Source organism: Rutidosis leptorrhynchoides, unplaced genomic scaffold (assembly GCF_046630445.1).
Source record: "Rutidosis leptorrhynchoides isolate AG116_Rl617_1_P2 unplaced genomic scaffold, CSIRO_AGI_Rlap_v1 contig294, whole genome shotgun sequence".
Taxonomy (NCBI): Eukaryota; Viridiplantae; Streptophyta; class Magnoliopsida; order Asterales; family Asteraceae; genus Rutidosis; species Rutidosis leptorrhynchoides.
The window spans coordinates 49,518-72,849 of record NW_027266536.1 but is presented as its reverse complement, the minus strand read 5'-3'; the positions used below and the strand labels follow the sequence as shown (position 1 = coordinate 72,849).

The window sequence follows — 23,332 nt, the reverse complement described above, 5'->3', positions numbered from 1 at the left end:
AATTACTCTCTCTGTCTTCTCTCTATCCATCTTTCTGTTGCAAGATTTTCCTTACCTCTTTAGAATTCCTCTGCACAAGACATATATGTACTAAGTGAACTAGCAGCTTGTAGCAGAGAACAGAACATTAACAGTTAGTTAACTGTATCTTTGTTGTCTTTTTTTACTCTGCATTGCCATTCTCTCTCCATAAAAATCCTCAATTTCTCTCTTAAATCAAAACCCAGAAATCATTTTTTGTTTCTAAACAAGAAAAAGATGATATCTTGGCACGATCTATACACAGTTTTAACGGCTGTGATTCCGTTATACGTAGCTATGATCTTAGCTTACGGCTCTGTTCGTTGGTGGAAAATCTTTTCCCCTGATCAATGTTCAGGAATCAATCGATTCGTCGCGATTTTCGCAGTTCCTCTGCTTTCTTTCATTTCATCTCCAACAACAATCCTTACGAAATGAATTTCAGATTCATAGCAGCTGACACTCTCCAGAAGATAATCATGTTAGTAGTCCTCGGGTTATGGACTAATTTATCCAAAAACGGAAGTTTAGAGTGGATGATCACGATATTCTCACTATCCACGCTTCCAAACACTCTGGTTATGGGAATTCCATTATTGATCGCCATGTACGGAAAATATTCCGGCGATTTAATGGTTCAAGTTGTTGTTTTACAGTGTATAATCTGGTATACTCTGCTTCTGTTCCTTTTTGAGTATCGCGGCGCGAAGATGCTGATCATGGAACAATTCCCGGAAACCGCCGCCTCGATCGTTTCCTTCAAAGTAGATTCCGACGTGGTGTCCCTCGACGGAAGAGATTTCTTAGAAACGGATGCTGAAATCGGAGATGACGGAAAATTACACGTCAAAGTTAGGAAGTCTAATGTGTCTAGGAGGTCTTTAGGGTTATCCGGAATGACCCCACGACCGTCGAATCTTACCGGAGCTGAGATTTATAGTCTCAGCTCGACTCCGAGAGGCTCGAATTTCAATCACAACGATTTCTATTCGATGATGGATGGATTTGGTGGACGAGCTTCAAATTTCGAACCGGCCGATATGTACTATGTTCAACAATCTTCCCGGGGTCCGACTCCGAGACCTTCTAATTTTGAAGAAAATTGTACTCAATCTTCCCCAAGGTTCGGGTTTTATCCGACACAGACGGTTCCTACATCTTATCCTGCACCGAATCCGGAGTTTTCGTCTACTGTACCGACGAAAACTACAAAAAGTCAACAACAACCACCACAACAACCACCATTGCAGAGTCAGAACTCTACTAATACTGTGACTAGTGCTACTACTAATAATACAAATAATAGTAGTAGTACTAAGGCCAACCATGATGCCAAGGAATTACATATGTTTGTGTGGAGTTCTAGTGCTTCTCCGGTGTCGGAAGGCGGCGGCCTCCACATATTTGGTGGGCCCGATTTCGCGGCCACCGAGCAATCTGGACGGTCCGACCAAGGTGCTAAGGAGATTCGGTTGTTGGTCTCTGATCACCCTCAAAACGGGGAAAACAAAGGTATCTTTAATTAATTAAGTCATTAATTATAAAATTGATCTTATTCTTGATCCTGTCTTTGAATAATCTAGTTTATCCACTAATTAATTAATGGTTGTATTTTGTTTTTTGTGTGAAGCAGTTCATAATGGGAATGGAGAATTAGGAGGAGAGGATTTTAGCTTTGGAGGGAAATTAGGAGAGGCAGAGGATCAAGAGAAGGAAAAAGAACTCAACAAGCTCGGGTCTAGCTCCACGGTGGAGCTCCACCCGAAAGCTGCCGGAGCAAATGACAACCACGTAGGGAAACTAATGCCGCCGGCGAGTGTTATGACTAGACTAATCTTGATCATGGTTTGGCGAAAACTTATCCGTAATCCCAACACTTATTCAAGTCTCATTGCTTAATTTGGGCTCTAGTCTCATTTAGGTAACATATTACTTGATTACATTTTAATTCTATCCATAACAATTGGGATAACCCATTAATGCAACTGAAATGTTTTAAACGCTATAATTTTGTTAGTTGTGAAGTTAGATTAATTTTTTATTTTTTTTCCTTATAAAATTCTCAATGGAATTTTATTTTATTTTCTAGGTGGCATGTGGCGATGCCTGCAATAATAAAGGAGTCAATTGCTATTCTATCTAATGCTGGCCTTGGAATGGCTATGTTCAGTTTAGGTAAGCACTCGGAATGAAATTATTTAAGAATCAACCAGTCGTTCGATTTCTTAAATTTTTTCACATCAATCTTTTCGAGTTTGAACTTTCAACTTCTGAATCAAAATGAAATATTTCAAAACCAATTAAACATCTTCTTCTTTAATTATTGTTTGACCAAAGGGACCCTACTTTACAGTTCATGCTATTGCTAATGCTATTTTTAGGTATACATTTTTACATATAAATTTATATTTATTTTGAGGCGGAAGGAGTATATTTTTATAAAGTAAAGTTCTATGATCTTAACACTAATAATATTTCTAAAAGTGCTCTTTAGCGATCATGTGAGGATTTCATCATTAAATATTTTCTATCTATATAGACAATGTATACTTTCTGATTCTTAATCGTGGGAGAACTCTAGTTAATGTGTAATTAAATATATAAACCAAACTAGCTAATTATGAGTTAACGTGGCAATTTGTTGACCATCCCATGCACGTTGTGGTAGGTCTATGTTACACATATGTAAGTATTAGGCTACGATATATATACGTTTGGTTGATGTTCGCCTTTGTCTTTCAAATCTAGTATATATACAATGAAATAAAAAATACAACTCAGGACCATCCATTTTACACTAGCTAGCTTTTGTAATCACATGAAATTTCGAGTCCTATCTTAATTTAGAGGACTTTTTTAAAGAAAAATGGATCGACCAAACCCGACATGTGGGGTCCGACCCACAAAAGAATTTCTCTTTTGAGGTCCCATGAACCGGTGGCCGTTAGCTTTATTATGAATTATAATTGATAGATACAGTGTGATTGCATTGAAGGTGGTCCTAATTTACTTTTTTTCTTGATTAGATTTTTGCTTAAAAAACATTGTTGTGATTAATTATAGGATTGTTTATGGCGTTGCAACCGAAGATCATCGCTTGTGGAAATTCCGTCGCGACTTTTGCCATGGCTGTTCGGTTTCTGACCGGACCGGCGGTGATGGCTGCCGCTTCATTTGCTGTTGGTTTACGGGGTACACTTTTACAGATTGCAATCGTGCAGGTACATTAATATTTTTTCAAACTTAATTAGTCAATTTTATAGTTTAAAATGCTGATCAGGTTGATTTAAACTTAATTAGTCATTTTCCTAGTAGTCAACACGTTAGATAATCAATAATAAACGACTTCTTGTCCTTTTATGTATAGGCTGCTCTACCACAAGGAATTGTTCCCTTTGTGTTTGCCAAAGAATACAATGTCCACCCAGCAATTCTTAGCACTGGGTAAGTCAGTTTCTTTGTTTTATTTAAAATTGTAGAAAAACATTATAAATCACATAATAAGATTGGATTTTTTGGTATTTTTATAAATTACGGGTAGTTAGTTAATCTTAATATTGTCCAATTTATGCAGTGTGATCTTTGGAATGCTGATAGCATTACCCATCACTCTTGTTTACTACATTCTTCTTGGATTGTGAGGATGGGACTTTAATTCACTAGTCGAACGTCTTCCCACTAGCATGCCGGATAGGCGACGGTTTTTTCCGGCGAAGAAGAAGATTTTTCTCATGTAGGTCGAGAAGGGATTTAAAGGGTTCCAATTGTTTTGGAGCTAAGACAAAATATATTTTTTGACTTAGAGATTGGTTGAAAGCCCAAATGAAGATCACGTCCGCATTAGAAGGAAAAGAAAGATCACTTCTTGCACAGTTTGGAGGCATATAATTAAGAGGGTAACAATGGGATAATTAGTATTTTTTTTATAGTGGGTTTTGATTGATATATCTAGTTAAATAATTGTTTACTTAAATTAGTTTCTCTTGACCATATCATTGTAAAAAAGTTTCTATTAAAAAGATTCAGGGGTGTTGATGAAAATTTCTCGCAAAAAAATAGTCCATTTAAGATTGAATCCCAAATAATTAAATTATGATTATTTCGATTAAACATTTTCGCTTATATATGCTGAAGAAAGATAAGATGATGGAGTCCAGTTTCAACTGAGTATGATCATTGATAGTAGTCATTTCTTATTTATTATTTTTTTCAAAAGAAAAAGAAAAAGGGAAAGGAGATGAGATGAGAATGCATAATCATAATCATAATTTTCTTTTTTTAAATCAAAGAATATGACATGTCAAGCTCAGAGACAGGCATTTTTCCCCTTTCAATTAAATCTTTTTGAAAGCACATAGTCTTTCCAATTAGTGCCTTGTAGTACTTCTTCTCTTTTCCCTTTATTTCTGTAGGGATATTCATCATTTAGCCTACTTTTAGGGGCAAAAAGTAGAAAGCTCAAGTCAAAAAGCAAATTATTAGACTTTAGCTTTTTTCCTTTTCGCTTTTGATCGATTCGCCCACAATCATACTCTCTACATTTTAACCGATTATCGACTCTACTATACATTTATCACAAATTTTAAGTTACATCATAATTTAGACTAAAATGTAATTATATATACCTCACATTATAGTACTACACTAAATAACACTTATTATATACTACTTCCAATTCGATAGATGTTTTTTATTTTAATGATATGTATAATTATTATAAATAATAAAGATAATTTTTATAATAAAAATATTTATTAAATTATATATGATATTTTATTTAATTTGATTTTATAAAAATAATTTTTAATATATTTAATTAATTATATATGCCAGTAAAATTCAAAACATAAAATATAGTGAAATGGTGGGAGTATATGTAAACAATTAGTTACTAAATTTCACTATGTAATATAAAATTTGATGATTAAACCTAACAAGAAGTTTATTTTATATTTTGGAGATAAAACTTAACAAGAAGCTGGCGAGCATTTTTATAGCATAACTATGAATACACATGTTAAGCAAAGACTAAGTTTGAGGTGTTGGTCAAAATCATCAAGACTTTTCATTTAACAAGGAAAACGATGGATGTGCGCAGTGGCACTTCAATTTATATCTCATATAGTTAGAAAAATTTTAAGTTATGACTTAGTAATTTATAACTTGATCAACTGGATGAAATAATATGTGGCTAATATTAAATGTATATTTTTGTGATTATGAACTGACTTGAATATGTTGATCCATTAGATATTACTATCTGTCAGTTGGACACAACGAAAATCATTTACTTTTTACTAATAAGAAAGTCTAATTGTTATTCGAAAAATAATAAGAAAGTCCAATTAACTTGTAAAGTGCCAAAAAAAAAAAAAAACATAACTTGCAAAGTCTTTGCCTATTAAATCACCCAAAAAGATGTACATACATAGAGCATCTCTACACATCAATGAGAGAATAAATATCAAGCACATTCCATGTATATATTGATGAACTAGCACATTTCATATTACTATTTTCATCTATTTTAATAAACTTTTATATATAATTTATATTGAAAATTTTGTATCTACTATATAATTTACAAAATTTTAGATGTACCTAATAAAGCATTATGGCAACGAACATAGCAAAAGACGACAATGGGACTGACAATATAGTTGATCAAATTAAAGATTAATTAATCACTAGTAATAATTAGCAATATAAGTATTATCGCTTTCCTATCTAACTTCCAATTGATGAAGATTTGACACCAAGCACAACATTCTCACTAATAAAAATTATGCACAACTACTGTAAGCTCCAAGATATCAATTTTTGGGTTGTAGTATTAGAAGGGAACATACGCACTACAAATCTGGCTTGGAAAACAACACTACTCGATTGGCCCTTAATCAACTCAACTAATTAACACTATTATCAACAGATTATATGCATTACCAATCATCCAATTTTGGATTGTATCGTGGTGTCTAATTAGGCTCGGAATTGTCAATCTGATAATTACACTCTAATTTTAATTAATTCCGAACTCATAAGTAGCAGAGTATTTTTTATGCATTACCTATCCAATTTTTGGATCTATACGTTATTTTTTTTACCTTATTTTTTAAATATTGATAGTAATTTCCGGATGAAAATTTAACTATATCTTTACTTTAAAATATTTTTTTATATATTTAATACATTCATGACCTTACGTAAAAGAAAACGATTTTATTATTGTGCCACGTGCTGATGGGCCATTTTGAAATGCTTTTAATCCGTGTAAATTTGAAATGTTTAATATTTATGATTATCTGTATGGTTCAGTTTAATTGTATAGATAATGAGAGTAGAAATTGAGATTGGGGGGCATGCAAATGCAATAAATTAAAGAGGGCTAGACCAACATGCCCCAAGAGAAAGGGATGGGTCTCATCTAAGTGACAGAGTCATCGTGGATAGTAAGGCCTCACATGGACATGTATCCACAATTCTTACTAAAACGCTCTCAACCCCACGTGTGTATTGTTTATTTAATTTAATTCAAAGCCTCATTTTCCGATGAAAATATATATGTTGTGACAAAATGGAAATTTATGGGTCTCTATATTTAATCATGGCATCCCAAGTACTACGAGGAGTATAAGTATATGCACTCGTATATTGTATTTAAATTCGTATATATGCGTTTTGTTTTAGATGCTCTTTTTCTTTAATAAAGGTTGAAAGAAATATTATTAAAAAAATTTAGCGCTCTAGATTAGTGACGTGAATTGTCAATAATCTTCGGATACATAAAAAGTTTAGTGATTTTCAAAATTAATAAAAATCGTAAATATTATATAAAATATCGTCCATAATCAAATTATAGAGACGAATTACAGACATAAAATTCATGAAATCGGAAAACCATACCAATGAATCATGAAATCGGCTAACACATACATGCAGACAAAAGAGCATAAAATACAACCACCAGGGATAACATGTAGGCGAATCCTCTAATATACCAAGCTAAAGTAATGAATATGGCCGAAATAATGAATCAAGAACATTGGAGCTATCATTGCTAATCTTTTTCTAATGATCAAGATCAATACACTAGATTATCATTCATTGTTTTTAAATAATTAAAATGATACAATTACTTCTATTATTCCTTGCTAGAACTACCCCTAATTTTTTTTTTGTCAAAAGTTAGGCCCACTAAAAGCCGTAAGACGTGGTATTGGTCCCAAAACTCAAATCAGTAGCATATTTTAGCCCATTTTAGTGCTAAGATCGTGGCCCAATCATGACTTATTTCCGATTAATTTGCATTTAGTGTTTCATTCAGGAAAATACGTGGTATATTAATCGTACACAATATTTCTATTCTTCTATATAAATAAATCGACTAATAATCTTATCCACAGTTCAAATAAATACGCAGATATAAGTCTCCAAATTAAATTTTCCCAGCAAGAAACGATCTGGACTCGTGAAAATATATTTAGTGTTAATTATAATTAAGTTGTCCTTTTATATATAATTTTTACACTCCCAAACAAACAAATCAATTCTCCATTCAGGAACATAACGAACGAACGAACAATTGAAGTCAAGTCACATATTATATTAGTAGTACATGTGATATATGGATTATTGATGAATATATTGTCTCGATGTTCTCGTTTCCATTCTTGTGACTGCATATGGAGTATATTTTTAGATAGAATTCTCTAGATTTTGCCTGTTTTGGACTGACGCTGTTATATATTTGTACAGTCACCAAACTTGAAGACACAAACCAAATAGAATAGTGGTTCATCGAATTGGTTTGATTGATGGTCCCTTCTCCTCTTTGTCTGAAAGTTAGAAATATGTCAGACTTCATATTCAATCACTTGTTAAATTATAAGACTCACTCTGACTGACTGCTAACGAATATGAACCACATCCGTGTAATATATATCTATATTTATTGTGCTTTATTCTCTCTTAAATTAGTAATTTCCAGTACGCACATGCACAAGTCAGAATTTGTATGGCCAGAAATCTAAACAACTCGACTCTAGTTGCACTATTTTGTGAAAATAGACTATGGAAAGAAATTACTTTTTATCTTTTTTTTTTTATTCTTTCCCATATTCCTCAGAAAAAGATTTGTGTCCAGTCTAATTAATATTAATGTCATTCGCCGTCTCAAAATATATGATGTATTTTCTATAAAAAATACGAGATATTATTTTTGGACAAAATTTTTTTTCCTTATAACAAATGACATATTTAAATCTCACTTATAAGGGGAAAATCTTTTGTCCACAACTTTGATAAAAAAAATTTTGTTCAAAAATCAGTTGGCGAAAAATATCATGTATTTTGAGACAGATGTAGTAGTAGTTTTAAAGATACTTTTTGAATTAAAAAAAAAAATTTATAGAACTACAATATTTTCACTAAGATTACACATTCTTGCAATAAAATAAGAAGAGGAAGAAGAAAAAATCTTAATACTGTATTGCATTTTTGCTATGGACAAAACACGAGAATGAAGGAATCATCATCAAAATAAAAAAAAAGAGAGTGACTGAAGGAATATAGTCCAATTACACAATTGTCATAATTAATAACTACAATTAATTAAGTATGGTACTGTATGGTATGGACCAAATCTCGTGCATTGTGCCTCATATATACTTTGACATAGATGGATATTTATTTTATTTAAAAGGCGACATATATAAATGGATATTTGAGTAAGATGAGCTCCGTTACTATTAGATTCGTCATCTATTGATAATATTTCGTTATACGACTAATTCAATCTCTAATATATCTGTTGAACAATAACTATATATGTCATAGCCTCTAATTAACAACATGTCTTCTTCGAGGTTCTCCAATAATTTCAGCATCTGTGTAAATAATGTCTATCCAGGCACACCTGACAAAAGAAGTTTGTTGGGGTCCATTCATCATGTGGATGCCCATGCTTTGATCATGTGGGTGTTTTTCTAAGGCTTAAATACAGCGACAGACCCTAATAAGTAACGGATAATTACGTAGGCGGTCGTAAATATCCCCAAAACTCACATGTAAGTGAAATTATGGAGCGCTCTGCTCTGCTCGACACAATTTTAAAAAATATATTTTTTTTATTATTTTTAATAAAAAATACGATTTTTCAAGTTGACGGAACAAGACGAAACATATTCCAGACACACAACGAATGCATAAAATCTTAAAACTTTGTGTCCATCTACAAAAAGACCCGTCTAGCATATACAACCTTCGTTTGCCAATATATATATATATATATATTTTCTAACTTTTTTAAATACATTCAAAAAAAAATATACACATTCACCAATATTGACTAAATATATATCATTTTAAATATATAAAGAATAATTAGAAAATCATGTATTCAATATTAATAATAATAATATCTAAGAAGTGTAAATAGAAGATAATTAAATTTACACAATAAACCCAATGGATAGTTTATTTATTTTTATTCCAACTTTCCAAATTTAAGACATGCATGTAACATAATTGGTAATTTGGTATAAAAACAATAAAGATATGGATCCAAAGCAAGAAATATTATTGAAGGCAATGCCACTATTTCATTTTCTTTATGAGATTGAAGTTTTGCAATTGGCAATTACAAAGAAGACGACTCTGAACTTTGTTTTCTAGTTATCATTCATTTTAGTTAGTGACCATGATATGCTTATTTCTTTGGGGGCTATTCACCTTTGCGTACCCTACATTTAATTAATTCACTTTGCAAGTATATGTGTGGACGATATGTACAAAACTAAAAACCAAATTAATCTTAATAAATGTTATCTCGCTCATTGATATAATTATAAAGAGCCACGGTTGTTTGTTTCGTGAGGTCTAAAATTGACTGTCGGTGATGGGCTCAGAATCGATTCAGACAATACAAAAAAGAAAAAAAATATTATTGTTGAATTGGACTCAAATGCACATCGTAAAGAAGTTAAGAACATTGATGTCACTAGGAGAAATTTGGAGGATGTTGTAGAAATTTTTGAAACTTATGAATGCCATAATGAAATCGGCTTTTGGCAGACCGGACGACGCATAGTCGGAGCTCGGGTTATATGTCAGTCGACTCAGGAAGCTATCGGCAACAACGCCTCATCGTCTAATTCACTCACAATTCCCTAAAATGGAAATGTCCAATTTAAAGGTTTGGATTTACAGTTTTAGATATGCTACAGTGTTTTAAGTTTCCGTTTGTAGCTCTGTCAAAGAATAAATCAGAGTTTAGGTATTCTTTCGTTGTAGTTGATCAAAACAATCGATTCAAAACTCTAGATTCACTATAATAGATGTTATGAATCGAATGGTTAAGTCAATTTGATCGATTAAGTAGTAATAAATAATCTGCAAGTTCGATCAGTTGTGTTCTTGAGTTTACTACTAAAAATTGGGGATTTTGTATGCTGCATAGATTTTTGGTTCCTTTCGATCCAGTGAAACTACATTATGCATTTAGAAGTTTTCATGAAAGTTTCTGCAAGTTTTTGCTATGAGAAAATGAGAATTGCCATTGCCATTAGTTATTTTAGTTGAAGTTCAAACAAGTCCTATAGTCATTTTAATTTCTAGTTAAATTATTGATGAAGTGAAAATATAGAATCATTTATTAAAGTATTTAGAAGCTTTCTGCAGTGGTAGCCATCCTTGATCATGTCTGGAATAGAAGTCAATTCTAAAGTCAACCTTTCAAGCATTTTGAAGATTGATCTACGGATTTGAAGAAAAAGAAAATTAAAGAAATTTTAGCATATTTAAAATTGAAAATCCAAACTGGACATTTTTATTTTAAAGAATTGTGAGTGAATTAGACGATGAGACGTTGTTGCCGACAGCTTCTTAAATCGTCTGTCATATAACCTGAACTTCCTGATCGTTATAATTATAATTATAAACAAGCCAGTCTAGAATCTCACAATATATAAGCATGATCCTTACGATGTTTTATCACGAGACTAAAATATTTGATGATAAATTCGATCTTCCCAACAAATATTTTCTTCGACTTGATATTGCAATATATCTCTTTCAAAATGTAATTAATTACTCACTTATCATTTTACCGAACACCTTAATTATTATTACATCTAAAATAAAACAAAACCAAAGGCTGGCCATTTAAATGTATATATACAATTGCTTAAGGTATATATCCATGAAAATCTGGCAATTAATGTTGAGGTGAATGAAGGAAGAGTGGGGCTATATGTGAATTACAATTTGGATAACAAATAATGGAACTCGTGCGCTTGGCTTTATTCTCTCTATGGAATCTCAATTGGGGCCCATTATTGAACTTGAAGTTCTTTAAATGAATATTATTGGAATTGTTGAAAAATTAATTGAGGTTATTCATTTATCAAGATAAGATTATTTATAAAATTAAGATCATTTATAAAATATAGTTTTCGATCGAAAAAGTTATGAATTTAACGAATATTATATGATCAATATCGCCCTGTATATGTAATCAACATATTCAAGAAGTTAATATTAGGTTATGAGTTATTGAGTTTACACACAATTCTTTTCTATATTTGAAAATTCACGTTCATTAATATTGATAACATCATCCAGTTTTGATATATAATTCGAGAAAATAAATACTATTTCCGTCTCAAAATAAATACAATTTTTTATATATAATTTATATTAAAAAATTTACATCTATTTTGAAACGGAAGAAGTAATTATTGGACGGCCGATATTGAAACTCCAGTTCCAATTGTTAGACGCTAGTGGGTGGTGTTTGGACCAAAAACAATATGTATCGTACAAAATGTTAGACGCTAGTGGGTGGTGTTTGGACCAAAAACAAAATGTATCGTACAAAATTAAGGTCATGCATATATATATGGTTCGAAAACAAATTAAAAGAAGTAAATATATGGAAACAAAATCCAATTAAAGCGTCGAGACTTGAGAGAGAGAGGAGGAGAGGTCATGTTCAATGTCGGGTGAACCACGAACATGAGCTGGAATGATGGACCACTAAAAGCTAAATAAACTTGGATTTGGGGCCATTTCATCTCTTTCTTTCTTCTAAGGGTATTTGTGACAATAATAATGATTTAGGTCAGCACAGAAGGAAAAGATTTGCCACTTAGGATATGGAGTATAGACTATTGAGGTTCCGCCTGTTGGGCGAGAATCCCTCCAATAACAAAATATGAAAGTGTTGTATAAAAAAAATTAACAGTAGAAAAAAATGTTTAACAAACCATTTAGAACTCTTTTAAATTTGTTTAGGAATTATAATCCTGCCCTAATTTTTTTTTTGTGCATAATAACAAAATTCAATTCAATAAAACCATGTTGAATCACAGTTTTGAATATCAAGAGAGAGTTTTTTCATTATTTTTTTAAAATGACAATGCGATATAAAGAATGAGAAAATCGTCTGAATCATAGTTGTGCTTTGTGTTAAGCCTTTGCCGAAAAATAATACTGTATCTAAACAGAAATTTAATTTCTTCATTAAAAAGGTTAAAATCGATGGATCATAAAACAATTTTTTTGAACAAAATCAACTAAAAATATATATCTGATTAAAATCTATAAAATCAAACTGCAAGTCAGGATATTTAAATCATAAAATGTGACGAAGATTCATGGTTATTAAAATTGAGAGTTAACTCGTTGAGTTTACGAGTCAATTTAGGAAAAACGGCTGACTCGTTATATTAAATTAGGTAATGTATAGACTCGTTGTTAACTACAATCGATAAATTCAGTGTGTGGAATCGGTAAACTCAGTGAGTTTGAGCGATTTTAGCATATGTGTACTCCGCAAATATATTGAATTTTCATTTACAATTGCCTCTTTGATTCCCATCCTAAATTCCTAACAAACCACAACATCTGACATACTTATTTATATTTTCGATAAATAAAAAAATTATAATTCTACTATCAGAATAAGAACTACATGGAGCCTAAATAATTTGGAAGATGACTGTGTCAATTGAAAAGATGATTATGTTTGATGGTTAAAAAAACATAGTCTTTTACTAAATGCTTACATGTCCATAATTAACTAACGTAAAACTAATTATTTTACTCTATTCTTTCTTAAGTTGTGCGCTTTAGTCCACCAGTAAAAGCCATGTCTATAGGACGAGAATTCCGTATTTGAAGAATAAATATATAAATTTATTATCTAAATAATTAACTACTTTTGTATTTAATTTTTTTTTTTTTAAATTTAGGTTAAATATTGGACTAAAAGAGAAATATAATAAATTCATTGTATTTGTAGACTTTAGTTACGATTATATTACATACGAATTAAAATTATATAGAATTTATTTTGTTTTAAGTTCTAGATGACAGTTTCTTTTCTTAACTATTAAGACGTCCTTGCTTATTTTTTGTTGTCACTCTCTTCCAATGTACCAAATCAATGAAAAATACCTGACCTGGATATCAACACAAGTTTTCACCAGATAGATGTTCATTCCATCAATGGTCATTCCTCATATACCGTCATACGTCCCATTTATTTTATATTTGGTCCCCCTTTTCGTTATATTAATTGTTGGGACACTGACTAGCAAATTCATGGTAAAGTTTTGAGGTTATATAGGGTAAAATATTTTAACTTTTTAATATAAAAGTTTTAATACTCACTCATCCATATCACAATACATGTAGTTTTAGCCTTTAATTTTTTATCAAAATACATGATATTTTTTATATTTTCACTCATTTTTTCTATTTTACTCCATATCAAAATACCAACACCAAATCTATTTTTTACATATCAACCTTACAACCACCACAACCCACCACCATTGACCATCACCACCAACATCCGTTGATCGGCCGGCCACGTACGTTGACCACCACCATTATATTTTATGTAGTTATTTTTTAAATATATTATAATTTTTTATGTATAATAAGGATATATTTTAGAAAAAAAAAATACATTTTCTTTATTTTTTATATAAAATAACAAACCTACATGTATTGTGATGCAGTGTGAGTATATATAAATGACAATTTTTTCTTAATTTCACAATTAATCTTAGACCCAATTTTTATAAAATAATATATGATTGTCCCTTTCTATTAAAGTTTTCGTTACTTGACAGTAATTTTAAACGTTGAATTTTTAATATACAATTTTACCTTTTTTTATAATTTCTATCACTTTTATCCGCCAACACATTGTCCCTCGCAAAGTAAAATTATAATGTATCAATATTCTCGGAACCTAGCTAGCAAATGGCCGGGTTGGGAATATCTGCAATCCGAGACCACTTGGCCACTGTTTCACTTTCATGCATCCAGTCTTCCTACATCGACGGCCTATCAGACATCTCTTTTGCCAAAGCTTCAAACATTCTCCAAAGAGTTTCTCTAGCTTTATCCGGCCAGGGGTATCGCAAATCTCATTTTTGAATTTGGTGTGTTCGTTTTTATTTTTCATGATAAATGAGGGGCTGAATTATTATTAGAAAATAATTTAAATTTCTAATAAATAAAATAATTGTCTTAATTTTTTTTCTGACTCTTTTGTATACACTATGCAGAATTCTCGCTCATTCCATATAACTAATCTTAGAGTGAATACGGCCGATTGCAATCTTTGCTTTACTTCTTTGCTGATTTGGATTGAGTTAATGAAATCCCTTGTTATCTTTAGAAAGAAAAAAGAAGAAGAAGGAAATACTTTGAAAATCGATTTGAATTAAGTACTTTATACTGGGTACCTGATTTTTTAGTTCATAATTGCTATTAATTCCAAAATAAAAAATAAAATAGAATATGCTATTTATCGCAGATTTAAAATTCTCAAGTGGAAGACGGATCAATCACCTTAGCAAAAACTACAAAATTTAGAAAAAGTAAATAGATTCAGGAGGACTCTATTTTTTCATTTTTTCCTATGGAATTTTCAAGTTTCAGATAAATTGTTGGACTCTTTTACTTTCAAATAAATAGATCCAGTGCCACCCCTTAAAGAGTTATTTGCTATGTGTAGCGAGATATTGGGCCTCCAGTACCCATAAAATGGGCCTCGCGAGCTTAATTAATTATGCGCCTTGGGCCCAAGTCATTTATTTTTTTTCTGGTAGCAACCTTGAATTCCAAACATGGGCCGGTTACGAAACTACACAAACATACTTTGTGTTATCGAACACTGGGTGAATTTTTATTTAATTTTGGGATACTTGAGATTTTAGTCCCATTATTTTTCACAAAAAGTGGAATTCATCCCCAAATTATTCGGGCACTGGAGTTTGTCGTTTGTCCCATTCTTTTTTATTTTTTATTTTTATGCATAGTTAGTCCTAGTAACAGATACTGTTAAATAATGGGCGACATGGACATAACTTTGTACATGATATTTTAGTTGTCAAATGGAGGACCAAATAACATTGACATCAAAATTCGTAAGATATTTTTAAAACCAAACCGAAGCGAATCGTATCAATAAAAATGGCAAAACCATATTACAGTATAAAAAATATAGGGACTAATTACAGACAATCCTTAATATTCATCGGTCCTCCACACCTGTAACTGTAATTAAAAGTAAATGATCATTTGTAGGGCAACTTTCTAATATTAATGCACTGCTCAACTTTTAGAGAAATGCATTTTGCTTTGGTCCTAAGAAACTATAAATTTGGTATTATTACTTGTGGTACGTAGTTGATCATTTTCGGGTTTAGTTGAGTTTGTTGCAGAGTAGGAGTTGAAATCGTCAATATTTATAAAATTGCTGTAATATTCAACGTTACTGAAAATCATATCAAACCGAACAGTTCGACCACTTACAACTGGGGAATAACCCGATTTCATCCAATTTCGTAACAGAACGATGGCCATTAACCAACCGGAGCGTGGTCATTTCTAATCAAAAATCTAAAACCATTACAGACGCAATTCTGATTGAATCGATCTTTGCTTGATACAGTATGTGACATATTGATCACAATTTTTGTCACAAATATACCAACCGGATTTTCAGGTAGTAACCCGAATTTATTGATGTTTCAACATAAGTGCCCCAATTCATTATTTAGAGTGTTATATTCTTTTCGTTTGGTAATACATTTTTTAACTGTCTTTTATACATTCAAAATAAAATATATGTAATAAATATTAATGAATATGTATATCTTTTCTTGAATATATTTTGAAAAATTAAAAAATATGTATTAGCATTTTAAATTAAAAAATATGTATTAACAGACGGAAGAGTAATTATTATTATTATATTATTATGATGTTTTGATAATATGTTATATTTAATAACTAACCATATCTTCAAAAAATTAATGTGTCACATGCTTATCTATATTCGTTTATTTTAGAATAGAACAAGAATATACAGGAACCATTATCAAAAAAAATAATATATATATATAGGAACCCTGAAGCTTCCATTTCATCACACTATTGAAAAAAAGATGCTAATCCAAAATATAGTGATGTAACCATTAACCAATTTGGCCGAATATAACAAAGCAAAAGGACAAAATAAAGCTCATAAGAAATTAACATAATTAAGAAATAAATAATCATATTATGTAGGCTAACACATTACCAAACAGAAGAGGAAAGAATATTAATTTTGTGAGAAATTTCATTTTCAACTTGATCGTCACCCACAATCATGTCTACATCTTTTTAATTCCTGCAACTAATAAAAACATATGATATGATAATTAACATTTTTTTTCCCACAGGACAAAATTCTACATTAAAAATTGACATTAACAAAAAAAAGAAATTACACAAATTGGAAAAACACCATCATCATAATCATAGAGAAGATGATCATCTTGACGGTTGTCTCGGTGGAGGCGCCAGTGGCGGCTGATGTTGACTGGTCACCGGCGGCAGTGGAGTGAGGAGGTTTTCTGTAGTAAAATGGAAAATATGGCAAGATGGGTTCCGGCGGCGGAGGAGTGTTGTAACCGTTGTCATACGGCGGTGAAGGGTTGAAACCACCGCCGCCGCTGCCATAAGCTGGAGGGTTATAGTAGCTTGTAGCAGCAGGAGGAGGGTAAAAGCTTGAACCTGAAGGTGGTGTCAAAGTGGTGGTAGCCGGTGGTGACAGTGTGGCTGAGCCGCTACCGGTGCCGGTGGGTGGAGGGTAGCATGGATATTGACATACATCATCAGATGTTATCAAGTAAGGATACTGAAGACTGAGAATTGTGAAGCTAATCAGGAAGAGAACTCTTTTTGCCATTTTTTTTCCTTTGAAAGAGAGATTGGAGAAAGTAATATTAGTGGGCAAGTGGTTTAAAGACTCTCTCTTTCAACTTTTTTGTATTTTGTTTGTTCATATCCTGTCAAGACTGAAAAAGAAAACTAATCTAACAAATGGATTTTCATGTTTTTGTTTCTTAATCTATAAATAGTGGAAGTATCCCATGATTTGAAAAGCAAGTTATACCTACTTTAGGGGGGTAATATTATGCTCTATTATATCATTTGATCACATAATCCTTTTTTTCTTTTTTACATTCCTCATACAAACCTATTAATAATTCCGCAACGTTTGCTCTCAAAAATAAAATCCCAAACCTATCGGGACACTGCACTGATTGATATACATATTTGACAAGTACATAATCGAAATGGAATCGGTGTAAATATACATCAACTTATTTTGGTTTAAGTAGGTAAAAGAATTTTATCACTCATTCGGAATTTTGTAGTCCGATTTGCACCACATTTTTTTTGATAAATGATGAAAATTTATTACTTAAATTTATAATGGTTGAGTCAAATTGTGTCAATTATCGACAATTTTCGAATGAAAATCTAGTCCTCAAAACTAAGGGTCGAAACACAAAAACCGTGAATATTGTCGGTAACATCGTCCACAATTCAACTATCGGAAAGGATTACAAACGAAAATATTTCTAGAAAAATCAAGCAACAGATACAATCATCTGAGCCAAAACAAGAACAAAAGTATATGATAAAATCATAAGAAATTAAAAGTTGAACTATCATCTCTTCCTTCCGCTAGTCCAAAGACGATTTTTGGCTTTTGCAAAGTACCATAAATATTTGTTGTCTGCAATGTACCAGCAAACGTCCCGATGCATGGTAATAAAATGTAGGTTTGATCATGAAAAAATCAGGACTCGAGTGAAAATATTGCTAAAATTCGCAAGTTTCTGCCAAATTTTAGAAACATAAAGGATGAAATTGTCGATACAGAGAAGTGTCAATCTCATACAACAAAATCGATCGCAACTTCACAGTCTCCACCAACTCTTTGCTCTTACTTATTCATCTTGTTCTATCTAACTGGATATTGGAGTTCGAAGCATATCAAGTTAAAGAATTTTCAACAAAAGAAACACCTTCTGTAATCGATCGATTAAGAAACACGTCCAATTGTAATCCAACGGTAACAACTTCTTCGATAACGGAGAAAATTTATTCTTTTTGTAATTATCTACGGTAAAACCATCCAGATCTGAGATCCATTTTAATTTGAATTTGTAAGTGTTTTTTATTGATTTTTTTTATCTTCGAAGAAGATTTTGATCGTCTTGAGTTTCAGATATGATATTGTTATTGATAATAGAAATTGGGACATTGAACAAGTCTGAACCACATTAAGAATCTATTAGTTCCTTTAATTTGATTAGAGACACGAATATATTTTGGTGCTCAACTTAGAGAGAGTGGGCGGACTAACAAACTATAAGCTTAGGTTAACAAGCCACCATCCAAGTAATAATTAGCTACAAAATTGGTGTAGGAATGAAGTGATTTCATCAAAGTCTTAGTTTTGAAGATATCTATAGTATATAGAGTATATTGGATTTCAATTAGGTACGTATAGTCCAAGTCGTCGGTGTCTGTAAGTTACCAAGTAAAATGGTGTCAACTTTGAATTTCAATGGTCTCCTTTGGTCTCCCCTTTGATTTGATAAACATCGAATTATTATCAAAAAGCTCACTGAATTTTCGAACAACTCAATTTGGTCCTACTTTTGATGTGATTAACCCTTTAATTATAATAGAAAATAAAAAAGAAGACTATTCAAACAGGTCCACAAATCATTAAAATAAATAAATACGGACTACTTATAAGAGTAACTATCTCCGAGAAGCATGTCTCAGAAATTAAAGGAAAGAAAACCACTTTTTTTTTTTTTCAATGGTCCGTAGCTCTGATTAACTATTACTTAATCCCCATCTATTAAGAAATTACTAATGATGCGAGATGGGAATGTAGTTGTACGTAGTCTAACATAGCTGAATTCGAAACTTACTATTGATCGTTTTACTATTAATATTTTGCCGTATCACGTACATCAAATGTGATCAGACATTATTGATATCTAATGAAATATATTTTAATTTTAAAAAAAAAAAAATCCTAATGATATCCCTCACTTATTTTGTGTTTTGCGAATTTTTTTTTTTCCAAAATTTCGATGCTATATATATAGCCTATAAACCATTTTACTGATCATGATGATCTTATACAAAAAAGAAAAAAAAAATTCATATAAAGAAAAATACACATATCATAAAAATAATTTATTTAATTAGTTTTACAGAGAGATATTATAACATCATCAATTCATCATCATAACAATTTTTATCAAGTTATAAGATTAATTTTCAGCTAGAGAATTTCAACCCATGTGCCCTTTCATTATTTGATTTGTCTATGGATATAATTAAAGTAGTGTCACTCCTAAACTATGCATCTTTTTTGTCTATAGGTTTGGCTCGTAGTGTATAGTTTATTTTTTTGGTACTCCAAAACAATATGTATTTTGCTTTAGCCTAACAATGCTATCGTGAAAATTGTGTTTGAGGTCCAAATTATTAGAAAGAAAGGGGACATGCATATGTGGAAGTAAAATCCAAATTGATGACTATTTTTTTTTCCCAACTTAGAAGTCTCTTTCACAATATACTAGTTCCTCATGCAAAGAAGTTTAATTAGAAATTATGAAGAAATAGCAAGTCATCGCAATAGCTAGCTCTATATCTTATAGATAATAGAGAGATTTTTTCAATTTATTTTAATTTGTTCTAATTGTAATTTAATTATAAATTTTATTGTCAAATCAACATCCGACACATAGCATTTTATTAACGAATAGTAATTTGCATATATATAAGAATTTTGAGTTTAATTAAATTTCAAGTTACAACTTTAAGTCAATGATATTATTTTTTTTTCCTTTTCTAATTAGAAAATCAAAATCAATAAAAACATAATGATTCCTAATAAAATTCTACTAATTATTTTTTCTTAATATAATAGTTTTATTCCTAATCAATTTTCTATCCATTATATTTTTTTAAAAAAAATCTTAATAAAATTATAATACACTATATTTTTTTTCTATTTTTTTTATTAAACAACTTTTTCTAATAAAAATTTATTATATTCTTTTTTCCTATTCCTAATTAAAATAGACACATCTTTTTCTTTTTCTATACAAACAGGCATATTGTTAAAAAAATTATTCCTAATCAAATAATAATATATATTATTTTTTTTTCTAATTTTTTAATTAAACTATATTTTTCATTTAGAACTTTGAGAGTTTGATTATGTTTTAAATTACAATTTTAAATGTATGTTTTTTTCCTATTCTAATTAATAAATCAAAACAGAATAAAAACATATTCTTAATAAAATTATAATGCAATATATATTTTTTAATTTTCTTATTTAAAAACTTTTCCTAATTAAAATTCATTATATTTTTTCTATTCCTAATTAAAACGGACACATATTCTTTTTTTTCCATTCAAACTGGCATATTGTTAAAAAAAATTATTCCTAATCAAATTAAAATATATATTATTTTTTTCAATTTTTTTATTAAACTATTATTCCTAATAAAAATATACTATATTTTTTCCTATTATTAATTAAAACGGACATATTTTATTTTTGAAACAAAATAAATTTTTAATTCTAATAGGATTGTAGATTTTGAAATAAAATCAAAATAATTCTAATTGATTTAAAGTTAAGATATTTTTCTTTTGATATAATATTTGACATAGATTTAATAATGTTTAATTCAAATAATTATTATATAATTTTTTGTAATATATATTTAAACTATTTATTTTTAAAGGTAGGAACTTTCCGTCCAACGGACGAGAGCACGGACTAGTATATAAAATGACTGAATTTCACCAATACCAACTAATTAAACTGATTTAGTTAAAAATAATTAACTTTAATTGAGCTTCTTAATTTGGAAGTGTTTCATTAGGTGAGGTTTTTTTTCACAATTACTTCATAGTGTCGGTGAAAAGTTTCTTTTGAGAGTCCCTTTTCTTTTTATATGTTTGTTTGGTGGTACCATTAGAGATAATACCTACCCGAACTAATGATTCGACTACAACACTGAACTTTTCTATTTTCATCTCGGCATTAATAGACAATAAATATATATATATATATATATTCATTAATTAATCAGGTTAAATGATTGGACTGATGTTTTTCACTTCATACATATCTATACATATATATAGCTACACCTAACCCAACCACAACAGGAGAACATCTACCAATGAAATTAACTACTATTATCTCTACTTCTATAGATGTATTTAACTTAACACATATTTTTATGACTGTTATAAATAACTCCCCCTCCCTGACATTTTTATTTTTTAAATTCATTATAAATTTGATATATTTAAATAATAATGATGATTAAATATATTAAATTTATAATGAATTTATAAAATAAAAACATCTTTTATTTATATACGGAGAGAGTAGTTAGCTATAAATTGGATGAATCCAAAAATATAAGACAAAAAATATATATATAATATTATGAGACGGAGAAAGTCGACTACAAGTTTTTATTAGTACCTTAATATTAATCTTATTATAACCGAGGATTAAGAGAGGAAAAATGTAGTAAATTATCTTGTGCTGAAGGAATCTTGGCCCCCAAACGTAATTTGGGCCTTCACCTATGAACCAGCCCGTTTAATACTTTTTTTTGTTACGACAGATAATCGCATTTTCTTTCTGATCCCTTTAATATATTTTGAATTTTTTCTTTTCATAATCAAGTTAAAAAGTAACATTTTTCATATTTTGAGGCGTGAATCTATTTTTAGCCTCCCATTTGATTCTTAATCAAGCAAAGTTAGTGTACTACTAATGAATATTGAGGCCAATATTGGGTTTCAAAGTAGAGCCCCCACAGTTTTTGTTGAAACCGAAGCTGATACTCTTATCATCCACTGACACATTTTAGAAGAGGTACTATAGCTAGAACAACACAAACAGATCATCTGACATCAAATCCAAGTTTGGTTTATTCACACTCATGGATTGATTTGATTGGATGGTAGTACCATATGTCCCTCTTAGCAAGTTGACACGTGGCACCCCACCACCTGATAATGATATTCCTTCCAAAATTTGTCACCATGCAAGAAGAAAAATGTAAGTTGTATACCTTTCATGAGAGCAATTAGACTAAAGTTTAATCTCCGATTTATTAATGTTTTTCTAATAAATTAAAACTTAGACTTTAGGTAGAAGAAGGAACAATATATAGATGCATGTAATGAGATGTCATGTGTGCCAAAATAACAGTAACTTGTCTCGTGGTGGAGCCCAAACGAAGACGATAGTATAATTGATTTGAATTAATACAGCAGTGGTGGTCGATGATGCACGCTATTTTGGTTTAATTTACACCACAAAATTAATGGTCGACATCAATATATATATATATATATATCCCTTTTTAATTTTATGTAGAATTAACACTCAATGCCAGCTTTTCGTTTTTAATTTCAAGGTTCAGATCGGATCGGATATGATCAAGTCCCAACTTTACTTTGAGTTCAAAGTGATCAATCTACAATTATTGTAGAATTTGATTGGAACACAATAGGATTTATAAAACTGCTTCAATCAGTTTAGATCACCAATTTTGATTTTGTTTAATGCATAATACCATCAAATTGTCCAACTATTCAAACCGGAAAATACAAGCTCCATATCGCTGATGGAACATATAGACGAGTTACGAGTACTCATATTTCCCAAAATTGATAATCCATCCGATCAATCAATATAAATTACTAAATTTAGATTAATACCAAGTTAATTTCATATGAATTATATATTACAGTGATCGAATCACTTCCATAGTGGCTCATAAACAGACTTTTTTATATGATTAACTAATTAAGGGAAAAAAAAAAAAACAGAGAGGGATTAATCATAATTGTTATTGACCAAGAAAGAGCAATTTGATCATTC

General features: G+C 30.5%; 1 pseudogene; it reads left to right on the top strand.

Moving 5' to 3' along the window:
- The first annotated feature begins 258 nt into the window (after positions 1-258).
- Positions 259-3,662, top strand: LOC139882634 (auxin efflux carrier component 3-like; annotated as a pseudogene).
- Positions 3,663-23,332: the final 19,670 nt, after the last annotated feature.